The following is a 13672-nucleotide window of genomic DNA, read 5'->3' as shown; positions in this document are numbered from 1 at the left end:
TAATAATCCTTCCCAGCTTCGCATCATCCGCAAACAACTGAATATCCCCCTGCAATCCACTGGCTATGTCATTGATATAAAGGTTAAACAATATAGGTCCTTGTACTGAGCCCTGTGGGACCCCACTTGAAACCCTCTGCCTCCTGGAAACTGCTCCACCATACACAACTCTCTGATACCTATCAGACAGCCAATCCTGAATCCAGTTGACCAATCTGACATCCAGACCCATGTGATGCAACTTAAATATCAGCTTATCATGTGGCACCCTGTCAAATGCCTTCGCCAAGTCTAAGAAAATTGCAGTATATGCCTTTCCCTCATCTAATGTTCTTGTAACTTTATTATAAAAGGCTAGCATATTGCTAAAACAAGAGCGTCCTTTCACAAATCCATGTTAATTCTCACAGATAACATTACCCTCATCTGCCCAATGCTGTATACGGTCCCTCACTACTTTCTCCAAGATCTTAACAACTACTGATGACACACAGACTGGCCTATAATTAGACACTTCCAGTCTGTTACCACCCATATGCAATGGCACTATCTTACCTTCCTTCCATTCCCTGGGCACCTTTCCTGCAGCCAGACTTTCATTGAAAAGCCACATTAAAGGCACTGTCAATTCCCTAGCACATTCTCTCAAAACTCGCGGTGAAATACCATCCAGTCTCACAGCTTTACTGACATCCAGAGTACTCAGTATCTGAAACACACTCTCCTCCTGTACCTCCAGACCTCGAACCAGTCCTATCCCTCTAGCATTAAAACTGACTCCTCTAGGATGAAATACTCCAATAAAGTGTTCATTGAACAATTCCACTATGTCCTCTGCATCAGTCACTCTATTCCCATTTTTATCCCACAATATCATTCTTCCACAGTCATTTCTCCTCCTACTGGCCACATAACTAAAAAATTCCCTAGGATTTTCTTTGGATCTTAGGGCCAATTTCCTCTCATATTCTAGTTTCGCTTTCCTTACCACACTAGTCACTCTTCTGACCTATGTCTTATATTCCTCATGCATCTCTTCACCTGTCTCCTTATATCTCTTCCATAGCCTCTTTTTCGCATGCAATTCCTGTTTAATATTGTTAGTCATCCACTTTACTCCAAATTGTGTCCTCTTCTTCACTCGTGGTATACAACTTACTATTGCTGATAACAAATATTCTTTCACAATTTCCCACGCACTAGTGATATCCCGGCCTTCCAATTCCCCCCTCCATGAAACTTCCCGAAGTTGACATCTAAGACTATTATAATCAACTGCCTTATAATTCCACATAAGTTCCCGTCTCTTAGATACTCCTGCATGTCTATTCATTTTCCAAGTCAACACCATATGGTCACTCTCTCCAACTGGTGGGAGAGACGTCAACTCAGTTATTATCAACTCTTCTGATGCTATAAGCAAATCCAAAACTTTTGAACCTCTTGTTCCCTCTGTTACATGTTGCCTAGGACATTTGTCCCTCAAGAATTCTAGAAATTCCCATTCCCCTATTGTTACATGCATCTTCCTCTCTCCAATTTATACTACTGAAGTTAAAATCTCCCATAACAATCATTCTTCTTGCACTTGCCAAACTTAGCTGTCTAAACATCTCCTGGTCCCCATCCTCTGTGCTCCTGGGTCTGTAGCAACACCCCACTAAATATCCTGTCTTGCCTACCTCTACCTCACACCATACGCTCTCAAAATCATTTGTCTCACTTCCTTCCAAATTCTCCACTCTTAGAGGACATAGGTCATCACTTATCATAAGCAGTACCCCACCACCACGCTTTCCCCTCCTATCCTGACAAAAAATGCTATACCCAGCGACTTCTATTTCTGTTGTTATATCCCCTTCTGTCAACCACGTCTCAGTGATCGCAATAATTTTTGGCCAGGCTGATGCTATCTGCGCCACCAATTCCACTCCCTTATTCCGGATACTCCTGGCATTAGTATAAAGCATATAAATGCCATTGTTTCTATACCCAGCATTATCCCTTCTAGACTCCACTGGGCTCAGTGTTACCTGACCTTGTCTCCCTTCTCTCAAGTATCCATTACAATTACAAAGATTATATCCGGATTATGGGATTTAGATTATAAGGACAGATTGCGAGTATATGGATTGCAGATTCTGGTTAACAGGAGAAAGAGGGGTGATATGATAGAAGTCTATAAACTTTTGAATGGGTGTTATAGCATTTCAAATGATGAAATTTTTCATTATATGGAAGGCGGGGAGAGAACACGGGGGCATCCATGGAAGTTAAGGTTGTTCTCAGTCAAGAAAGGGGTACGAGCTAGGTTTTTCTCTCAGAGAACAGTGAGTGAGTGGAATAATTTGCCCTTAGGGGTAGTGAGTGCATCTAGTGTAAATGAATTTAAGGGAAGGAATGGTAGCAGGGTTGGGTAATTTACAGCCTCCCTCGATGAGTCCTTGACCCCCTGGAGGTCTCAGATAATAATAATAATAATAATAATAATAATCATTCATTTAACTCCTACTTTGTTTATCCTCTGATCCTGGGCATGCAGTCTGATATTGTCTCTATCACACAATTCCTGACCACTCTTCCCATGCACCATTGATATTCCTTGTAGCTCCAAACTGCCTCCAAAGTTTTCCTATAGTTATAGTTTATAAGATATACAAATTACTAAAAGGTTTTTACAAGATTAATACAGAGGAAATTTTTTGAAACAGGTCATTCCTTCTGGTGGCAGAAGGAATAGGGTCTGCCCTTGGAAATTAAGCAAGAATGTAGTTAGTAGAGGTGTGAGGACTAGACTTTTTACTTGGAGAGTGGTGAATGAGTGGAATAGGTTCCCAGAGTCTGTTGTGGGTGCCTTGACTGTGAATGAGTATAAAGCATAGATGGTAGATATTGCAAGAATGTTAGACAGTGCTTGGCATAATGTTTAGGATCTCCCTCGATGAGTCTAAGAACTACATGGAATTGATTCATCATAAATCCTTTCTTGACAGAGAATTCTGCGTGTTTAGCAACCTCCCAGAATTAGACTATATAGTCACTTTCCCCTATTGGAGGCAGAGTGTCAATTGTGATTATGGATACATTTTATGCAGTGGTAACTAAGAAAGCATCCAAAATACATTTAGATTACATTTTTTGAAATCAGTATGGAATCAATATCAAAAATCTGTAATACTTCTTTTTTTCCCTAAATTATTAATGGTTCAAATTTTGCATATTCTAGTAAATGGAATATGCAAAATTTGCATCTCTATAGTGCTACTGGAAAAATAATGGGAGCATGCACCCGTTGATTGGAAAAGTCCTGAGTTTGATTCCCATTGTTAAGTGAGTAACCTCTATATGGGCATTTTTAATTGAAGATGAGTTAACTAATCTCATACAAAGACCGCAGGATTTTTTCCCCCAGAAACTTGGGTTTTTCTATCCGATGTACAGGCAAATTGGCCAGAGCACATGTGTAATTTACAGACAAAAAAAAAAAACTTTTAGTGGGCCGTAGATTGTGCAGCATGCAGATGGTGACTATGGCACTGTATGTATGTAGCTAGAGGATAAAGAAGTATAGACTGTGGTTGTGTGTAGCAAGATGCTTTCTCTTGATGAATCCTTGGACACCTTAAATGTGTGGACAGACTTATGTGTTCGTCGTGTTGTTTATTTTTTAACGGTATATATTAGAACACAGAATAATAAGTAAATAATTATTTATTAACTTATTGCTGATATTTTGCTGGTGTTATAACCAGCATCTTCAGAGCAAAAAAACACAGTTTGTTACAATATGCGGGACTATAACAACATGGTGTAAACAACAGACTAGTTAAACAAAAGTGTAGCAGCAACACAAAGGAATACACAACAGAATATGAAAACAAAATGCACACACTGTTACATGATCAGTCAACATACAAAATTATAGATTGCAATCCCACCAACACAAAAGAATAAGATATGTAAGTTATTGAAAAAAGTCACTTCCTGGCCCAAAGACACAGTAAACAAACTCAAGCCCTTCAATGTTAAAACACTTAGGATTTATGGAGCACCAAAAATTCACAAACAAGGTACACCCTTACGCCCAATTGTGGACAGTATAAATAGTCCCACATACAAACTGGCCGGACATTTAGCTAAGCTACTAGCCACTCTCACAAACAATTCTCCCTCCTTTGTCAAAAATTCAGCCCACCTAAAAAGCATCTTACAACACCATACCCTAAAAAGCTCAGACTTAATGGTAAGTTTTGATATCACCTCACTATTCACAAATGTACCACTAATAGAAACCCTCAATCTACTGAAGTCACACTTCCCCCCTGATATATTTGAACTATTCAAATTCACAATACATGCAGGATATTTCACATGGTAAGGGAAAATATACAAACAAATAGATGGGACAGCCATGGGCTCCCCCCTCCCCCCCCCCCCCCCCAGCCAACTTTTACATAGAACACCTGGAAAAACTAGCAATCAATACAGCCACTCTCAAACCAACACTTTGGCTATGCTATATTGATGATGTGCTTGCTATTTGGCCACATGGCCCAGAGACATTGGAAACATTCTTAGCACATTTAAATAGCCAACATCCAAAAATCCACTTTACAATAGAACTGGAAGCTAATAACTGTCTGCCCTTCCTGGATACACTTATCACACGTCTTCCAGATGGTTCCTTATCATTTTCAGTTTTTAGAAAACCCACACATACAGGGAGATACTTACACAAACAATCACACCATCACCCTTCTCAACAATATGGCATTTTAAAAACGCTAACCCACAGAGCAAGAGCAATCTGTTCCAATGACAATACTCTTGCTGTTGAACTGGCTCACTTACGCCACACTTCTTGGCCAATGGCTATAATTCCCATAAGATAAACAAAATACTAAATGCTCCTAAGAAATCCCTCCCACTATCCACCACAGAGAACTACAACAAAACAGTCACCATCCCATACATTAAAAGCACATCCGAAAAAATTTCTAGAATTCTTAATAAACATGAACTACGCACCACATTCAGACCATGTGGCAAATTAGCAGCCCTTATCCACTCACCCAAGGACAGCATTCTCCCCTTTATCACATCCAGGTCTACAAAGTACCCTGCTCATGTAATCAAGCCTACTACGGTCAAAAAGGAAGAACAGTGAACATCCGCATCAACAAACACAAAAGATACATCATTATCATTATGGCAAGTCGGGCCTAGCAGACCATGCTCTGGATATCCCTGCACACAGGATCAACTGGAAGAACACAAAAGTACTGCACAGAAGCTATTACAAGTTGGAGAGATTGTTCTTAGAGGCAACAGAAGCCCTGAAACACACTCCAAATCTCAACAAATATGGCTGTATAAATTTGCCTAAAATCTGGGAGACAGTCATCTTAAGAAAAAACTAGTACCAGTTTTATTCTCTGTTTAGGACTTTAGTCTTATGTAATAGCTGCATTGTTTTTTTTTGTTGTTGTTTTTTTTTTCAGATAGAGGGTGCCAAAGTCAGGACTCTAGTCTTTGTGTTGCTGCTACAATTTTGTTTAACTAGTCTGTTGTTTACACCATGTTGTTATAGTCTTGTGTATTGTGACAAACTGTGTTTTTGGGCTCTGAAGATGCTGGTTATAACACCAGCGAAATATCAGCAATAAGTTAATAAATAATTATTTACTTATTATTCTGAGTTCTAATATATACCATTAAAAAATAAACAACCTTGGACATATCAGACAATAATAATAAAATAAGCCAATTACTGCTATCAGTAATTGGCTTATTTCTATTTTATGTCACCATAATAAATAATAAATAAATAAAATAAAACATATTACCATATAACAAATAGATGGTTACTCTACATTATGCACTCATGCGTAATGCAGAGTCTTTAAATAGTTTTATGATAGTCTACATATCTTCACCTCTTGTTGATAATATTCCATTATGAGAAAAATCAGTCCTATTCAACAAAACAGTCATTAATGACAGCATTCTTCAACAGTAGTAAAAATAAACAAAATATTTAAGATGTAAAACATGCCAAAGTATTGGCATTAAGTAAATCCAACTAACAAATATATTATCCTCTTCTGATTTTTTTCCTTATTTAAAAATTTAAGAATTAAAAAAAATTCTCACTCATCACAGACAAGCAGAAATCATGGGAGGATACACTACATCCAACTCACTGTCACTTTAACTTGATCCTCCAACTACTGTCACAATAAACAATGCCATCTGAGGGGTGCAGGTACCACACGTTGATCCTCACTTATGTTAGTTTATTTGCAGACATGTTCTCCACTCTGATGGTTTAATGACTATTGGCTGAGGGTATTCAGGACTACTAATGGGAGCATCGACATGAAAGACTTAGAAGACTTGACTGCTTCAGACCAACCAGACTTCTTCAAAATTTGGCTTAGTCTACAATGTACTGGGCAGAACATCAATTCCATAATTCTATGAGCATTTTACACTTTTTAGATTTCAAATACGAAATCTATCTCAATTCCCATTTAGGTCTTTAACAACAAATTACACATAATAACCAAAAAATACAAATAATACATAATATATAAATAATTCCTCTGAGACCTTTTGATTCACCAATGTTAGTGGGTAGCATTCTTTTATCCTTGGTATAGAAATAGGGCAAACTTGTACCACTTCATAAAGGAAGGGGGGGATGATAAGACTAAGACTACAAATTACTGAGCAATCTGTGTCTGGGTTGTGATCAAGGTGTTGCAGACATTTGTGAGGGCTAGAATTTATATTGGGTTGATAATAACAGCATTCTCTATAATTTTCAGCATGGGTTTGTTAAAGGAGGTCATGTTTCAAGAATATACTCATGCATTACAAGGTAACAAATTTCATAAACTGCCACATTACAAGCTGATAAGTAAACTGGAACAGATAGAAGTAGATAATAGATTAGTGAGATGAATAAGCAACTGGCTATCAGATAAGTGGCCATCGGAAGGTTGAAACAGACTGCCATTAGATGTGGTGTGTGTGCAAGTATAGAGAATGAATTCAAGAACAGGTATGGCAGCTGGTGCGGAATAGTATGTGGCCTCCCTCCATGAGTTGCCAACTCCCTGGATGTGTCTCTTAATAATAATAATAATAATAATTTGTAGTCAGTGTGTAACTATTTAAACACATCAGGGAGGGGGGGGGGGTCTAAACCAAGCAGCTGAAACAATCATGCCTTTACACAACTTCCACAGATGGCCCTTCCACAGAAAAATTTCACTTGCATCAATTTCAGAAAATCTCTTCAATATCTTAAAAGTTTCTATCATGTCCCCTATTTTCTGCCTATAAACTAAACTTTGTAACCCACAAACCTTCAACCTATTCTTGCAGGGAGTATTCCACAGACCTATTACCATACTGATCACTAGATTCTGAATCTTCTTGACCACCTCCTGGTCCACAAGAAACCCAGGTGACCAAATCTATGTGCAGTAATGAAGTTGTGGCCAAACCAGAGCCTTATAAAGAGGGATATGAGGTTATTAGAGTACAAAAGGGTAAGGTGAAAGAAATGATCATAGTGGCTGGAATAAATGATTTAAAATGAGAAAAGCATAGCATGAGAAAGGACATGAAAGAATTACTGGAAGTAGCAAAAGAAGAGAGAGTTAAGATAGTGAGTCTGTTGCCAGGCATGACATAGTAGAGCTGGGAAGGAGGGCCATAATAGCAAATGACTTGATGTGTAGGTTATGCAAGAGGTGCGGTGTAGAGTTTGTGGATGTGAGGAGTAAGTTTCATAGTGAAAGGACTTATACAAGAAGAATGGTTTGCATCTGAATGGATTTGGTGTTCGGAGACTGGAAAGAGTGCTGTTGAATGAAGTGAAAGTGGATATGTAGAATCAGGGAAACTAGAACTTATAAGGGGGGGGGGACTGTTGAGTGGATATGAAGACATCAGCAAGGCAGTTCAGTGTAAGAATGTGTATAATATGCCTAAGTTAGTATGACTGGTAACAAACCAGAATGGGCTAGTTAGCATAAAGTGTCAGGAGAGTGGTGGGCCTAAGGGACTTTTGCACTTTATGTACATCAATGCCAGGAGCATTCGAAACACACAAGAGGAATTTTTGGCATTGGTTGGCTCATCCTGACTAAAGGTTATTGGTATTAGTGTGACATGGCTAACAGAAGATGATATAGTTAGTGGGATAGAATGTGAAGGATATAGTGTGTTCAGGGAGATAGAGAGAAAAGAATGGGGGGGGGGGGGTGTTATTGATAATAGCCAATGAACTGCAACCAAAGAGAGTAGAAGTTCAACTGCAGGTGAATGAAAGTAGCACATTTGAGGCTATCTGGTGTGAGGAGGCCAGCAGAACAACATATACAGTTGGGTGCCACTATAGATCAGAGAATGAAAAAGATGGAGACAGTATGCATTGGCAAATAGGTGAGTGGAGGACAAGTAAATTATTATGGGTAATTTCAACTATGGGAACATAGATTGGAAGCAGGAGAGGACATATGAGAGGAAGGAAATGGAATTCATGCAGTTCTTTTCTTTCTTTCTTTCTTTTGGCTGTAGGTGTCTCCCAGTTCTCTCCATCTGTTTCTATCCTGAGCCTGTTGGTACCAATGAGTTCCAATTGTTTTTCTTACATCATCTGACCATCTTCTTTCAGGTCTTCCAGCTGATCTTTTACCTCCATATGACTGCCACTCCAGTAAACTTTTGTCCATCTATTGTCCTTAAGTCTTGCGATGTGTCCCGCCCATTTCCATTTCTTTCAAAGTATGTCTTCTCCAATATCTAAAAATTTTGTTTTAGCTCTTATTTCTTCATTTTTGATTTTATTTCTTAGTCTTATGTTTAGCAGACATCTTTCCATTCTTCTTTCTTTTTTTGTATTTTGTCTATTATTTCCTTTTTGAATGGCCAGGTTTCTGCTCCATATGTCATAACAGGCAATATGCATTAGTTGAACAGTCTTGCTCTGTATACTCAAGTTTTATTCTGCTGTTTAAAAATCTCTTCATTCAATTTTCTAAAAGCTACCTACCCCATTCCTATTTTTTTTCACTTCTTCCATGACTCCTTGTTTCTACATCTGTATAAAAGTGAAGATAGAAAGAAAATTTCAGAATCGACAAAAAAAAACAGATTATGACAAAAATACCTCTGATTTACCTCTATTAGAAATCTTTGAAACTGAAAAGTATTAAAACAAATGAAAAACAATAGAGCTGATGGGGAGGATGGTTTAATAATTGAGCTGATTAAAGAAGGTGGGGATATTCTAAAACAAGAAATGAAAATCCTGTTCAATAGATGCATCAAAAAAGGAGAAACATCCCAAATATGGAATAATTTATGCAATCACTAAGGGATAATTACCTGAGACAGCAATTGATAGAATATACTAGGAGTATGAGAGTGCTCAATCTAGGAATTGCATCTGAGAATTTGTGTATAATGAATATCATGTTGCCATTAATTGGTGAGAGTAATAATATGGTCTTGACGTGCGAGGTGGCTAAATGTGTGGAAATTTTCAGTTAAGACGAGGTATATGTGGAATTATAGGGCTGGTAAGTATGACAAGCTTAGGAGATTGCTTGCATGGGTGCCATGGCATGTAAAACTTCAACGGCTGGATGTTGATAGTGCATGGGAAGTGGTAAAGGAGTGTTTGAGGGAAGTAATGGCAGACAGCATACCATGAGTCTGGAGATTAAATTAAGTGGGAGTTAAATGGATGAATATCATCATTAATCTGGAGCTGTAAAAAAAGAAACAATTGCAGATATTTAAGGAGAAGGATGACCTGCAGGCACAAGAACAGTACAACGCACAGGCCAGAAGGGTAACTAGTATGGTAAGAAAGGCAAAAGCAGATTATGTAAGTTAGTAATACAGGCTAAAGAGAATCCCAAACAGTTCTTTCAATATGCTGCAAGTGAAAGAAAGAATGTATATATCAGAATGATTTTAATGAATGCCGATAGTAGGGAGGTAACTGAATCAGTCAAATCAGTCAAAATAGTAGAATTATTACGTGAACACTTTCGAGAGTATATTATTTACCAGGTGGTGATACTGAAGTAATGAGAGATCCAAAGCCTTATATGGGAACTGAGGTAAATGAAATGGAGATGCATAGCACATTACAGAACCTTAATGTGAATACAGCTGTGGGACTGGATGGTATAGCAGCTTGAGTTTTATGTGAAGAGGTGAGGGAATAGTTGGTGCCCTTGACCATACTGTTTAATCTAAGTCTCAGCTCCGGGTTATTCAAGCTGAGGAGATGGAAAGAGGAGGAAAATAGTTCCATTACATAAAGGAGGCTCCGAGACCGATGTAGCAAATTACTAACTGATCAGCATATAAGGAGCTGTTGTTAAAGTATTGGAAAAGTTGGTCAAGAGCAAAACACAGGAATGGATAGATGGAAATGGGATACTATATGGGGACAGCATGTTATGTGAAGGGTTGGTCATGCCTCAGTAACTTGCTCATGTTTTATAATACAGTAACAGCTGAGTTTGATAAAGGTAATGGGTTTACAGTGATACTGCTGGACTTTGCAAAGGCCTTTGACAGGATATCACATGGAATTCTAATCAGTAAACTGCTGCACATAGGAATGGATATAGGGTTAATGAGATGGACAGGAGGGTGGATAATGGAGAGATATCAGAAAGTAGTTTATTCAGGAGTAGAGTCCAAAAGATGGCCTGTGACTAGCGACATGCCACAGGGTTCTGTTCTTGAACTGTTGCTGTCTAATTTGTTCATTAATGATATAGGAATGGATCTGGTAAGAACTGTTCAGTTATTTGCAAATTATGCAAAGTTGGGTAGGGCAATAGTTAATACAGATGATGTCAAAATTTTGCAGGATGATCTAGATAGACTGGCAGACTGGGCAAAGGAGAATGGATGTCAGTTTAATGTGGCAAAGTAAGGTTATGCATTTTGGGGTGAATAGATTATCAGCAATATACCACATTGGTGGAACTATACTCCAGGAAATTGATGAAGTCAGAGACTTGGGAGTGTTAGTGGATAGGGAGTTAAATTTAAGGGAACTTAATAAAAGTGGTTAAAGTGGCTCATCAGTTCACTTGGTTACTGAAGAACACTTGGATGAGCAGCTTATTGTTCCTCTTTACTGAGCCTTGATAAGACCCCATCTTGACTACTGCATGCAGATCTGGGTGCCAGGGTTTTTTGGTAATGAGGTGGATAGGATCCAGAGGCAAGTGACCAAGATGGTAGCAGGTCTATGGTATGAACCTTACTAGAACAGGTTGAAGATTTGTGGGTTACAAAAACTAGTTGACAGGTGGAAAAAGGATAATGTGATTGAGAAATACAAATTACTTAAGGGTTTTCACATGATTAATTCAGAGGAACCTTTTAGTTCTCCCACCCCAGAACAGGTCTGGGGTGGGAGAACTAGGAGTTATCCATGGAAACTAAGTAAGTGTGTAGTTAGCAAGAATGTTAGGGCTAGGTATTTTGCTTGGAAAATAGTGAATGAGTGGAATAAGTTGCCAGAGTATCTTGTGGGTGCCATAACTGTGAATGAGTTCAAAGCAAAGAATGATAGATACTGTGCAAATATTGAATAGTTTTTGACATGATGATTAGAGACTCCATCATTGAATCTAAGGACTCCTTGGAGTTGCTCGTAATAATAATAATAACTTCCTTATCTTTACTTGTTAGCATGCTTTTCAACATCCAAGTAATTCTTTGAGCTATTTTAGCAACTTTTGTAATATGCCCTCTAAACTTCAACTGTTTGTCCACCATTATCCCCAAATCCATAGGCTCATCAATTTCCTGCAATCCAATACCATCAATATGATACACCATATGCAACGTTTTCAAGCTGAAGTGCATAACCACACATTTTGCAACATTAAAATGGCAATCATTATACTTTGCCCACAATGCCAATTTATTTAAATCATCCTGCAGGGTATTTACATCACACCTTTATCAACTATTGTTCTCCCTAGTTTTGCATCATCAGTAAACAACAACTGAATATCCCCTCGTAAATCTTTCCCTGTGCATTGTTATACATATTAAGTAGTACTGGCCCTAGTACCAAACCCTGAGGTACTCCGCTAGTCATCATCATTCTCCTAGATTCCACTCCACCATTATTACTCTCTGGCGTCTGTCCGTCGATGCTACTAGAATTATATCAGTCCCATTTTCTCCAGTTTTTGTAATAGTCTTCCACGTGGTATTATGTTAACTGCCTTGACAAATTCCAGCAATATCATGGTGTAGCCATTACCTTTATCCAATTCTGCTGTCACTTTATTATAAAATGTGAATAAGTTACCCTTTACGAACTATGCTGCGCACTACAGAGTATCACATCCCTATTCGTCCACTGTTATATTTTACCTTTCACGAACTTTTCCAATACTTTAACAACCACTCCTGATATACTGATTAACCTGTGACCTCTGTCTTGGTGCCGCCTTTATGCAATGGGACTATCTTACCCTCTTTCCACTCCCTTGGAACCCTGCCAGAGCTGAGACTTATAAATTGCATACAAGTAATAAAAACAGCCTTTTGTGACCGAAGACAAAAGATAGTAGGGCCGGCTCAGTGTTTTAAACAATTGTATGTATAAAATATATCATGCATACCAGCATTACTATTAATTTCAAAAATTAGTTATTTACTATTCGGAAATATATTTTCAAATTATTTTAAAGAGCAATTACCACATTTCAGTATTACACAGGTTTCAACATTCAATAAAAAAAAAAGCGAAGAAAACTATATCATCCCTTAAATTATTACTTTTTTTTGTTTACCAAGGTAACAAAATTTAAGGTGCTGATTCCCTCTAGTGATGATTTCATTAATCCAAATTTCATTTGTTTTTCGAAATGTAGACTGTTTTTAATTAAATTTGTTTAGCACAAGTTTTACTTCTGAACATGTTTTGTGAAAAATTTTGAATTTTAAGGTATTTACAAAATTATAATAACGATAATAATACGTTAAGAAATTTAAGATATAGAAATTAAATTATTCTATATATTAAATTAAATTAAATTATTAGGGTGGGAGGCCACGTGAAAGGCCAAGGACTCGCTGGATAGATTATATCCAAAACCTTGGGTGGACACGTTTGGGAATCCCACCAGAACACCTGAACTTGGTGGCAGAGGATCATGACCATTGGAAGTTCCTCTTGCAGCTGTTTCCCCCACAACCCAATTACGAAAGGTGGGCCTTGAAGATGTATGTATGTATTTATGTATAAAAAAAATATCAGCTAACGTCTTTTTATTCCCGTATACGGGGAGTAGGCGAGGCCATTTAGCCCTATCTAACTTTTGGAGACTGAGTGGGCAGTTCAATCTCCACTGGTACCAATCAGAGATAGATGGCCCAAGGCTATCACTAATTAAGCGGTACACTGTGAAGAGAGACGGCTCAAATGTGCCGCCATCTCGTGGTCCCTAACCCTAACACAATATATTTAATGTCTGAAATAATTGGGTTCTACGGTCGATTTTCTTGAGTTTACTAGACGAAAAATCCGCTTACCCGTGCCAGAGATCGTCTAACTCGGGAACCGATCGAAAAGAGGCTTAGAAAAATTTCCTCTAGTCGCCGA

At 38.1% G+C, this 13672-nt stretch overlaps 1 protein-coding gene across 3 annotated transcripts in view; it reads right to left on the bottom strand.

The window, feature by feature from the left end:
- Positions 1–12829, bottom strand: part of LOC150097844 (nonsense-mediated mRNA decay factor SMG9-like) — a 286780-nt gene extending 273951 nt beyond the window's left edge. For all 3 annotated transcript variants that reach the window (XM_090406489.1, XM_090406490.1, XM_090406491.1), the window contains exon 1: positions 12768–12829. The gene's annotated coding sequence lies outside the window, so the exon portion shown is untranslated. The remainder of the gene's footprint in view (positions 1–12767) is intronic.
- Between the last annotated feature and the right edge of the window lie 843 nt (positions 12830–13672).

Source organism: Typopeltis vanoorti, chromosome 16 (assembly GCF_054136105.1).
Source record: "Typopeltis vanoorti isolate ZY-2024b chromosome 16, IOZ_Tvanoo_1.0, whole genome shotgun sequence".
NCBI classification, from domain to species: domain Eukaryota; kingdom Metazoa; phylum Arthropoda; class Arachnida; order Uropygi; family Thelyphonidae; genus Typopeltis; species Typopeltis vanoorti.
The sequence above is the reverse complement of the archived record's forward strand: the minus strand, read 5'-3'. Positions and strand labels throughout refer to the sequence as shown.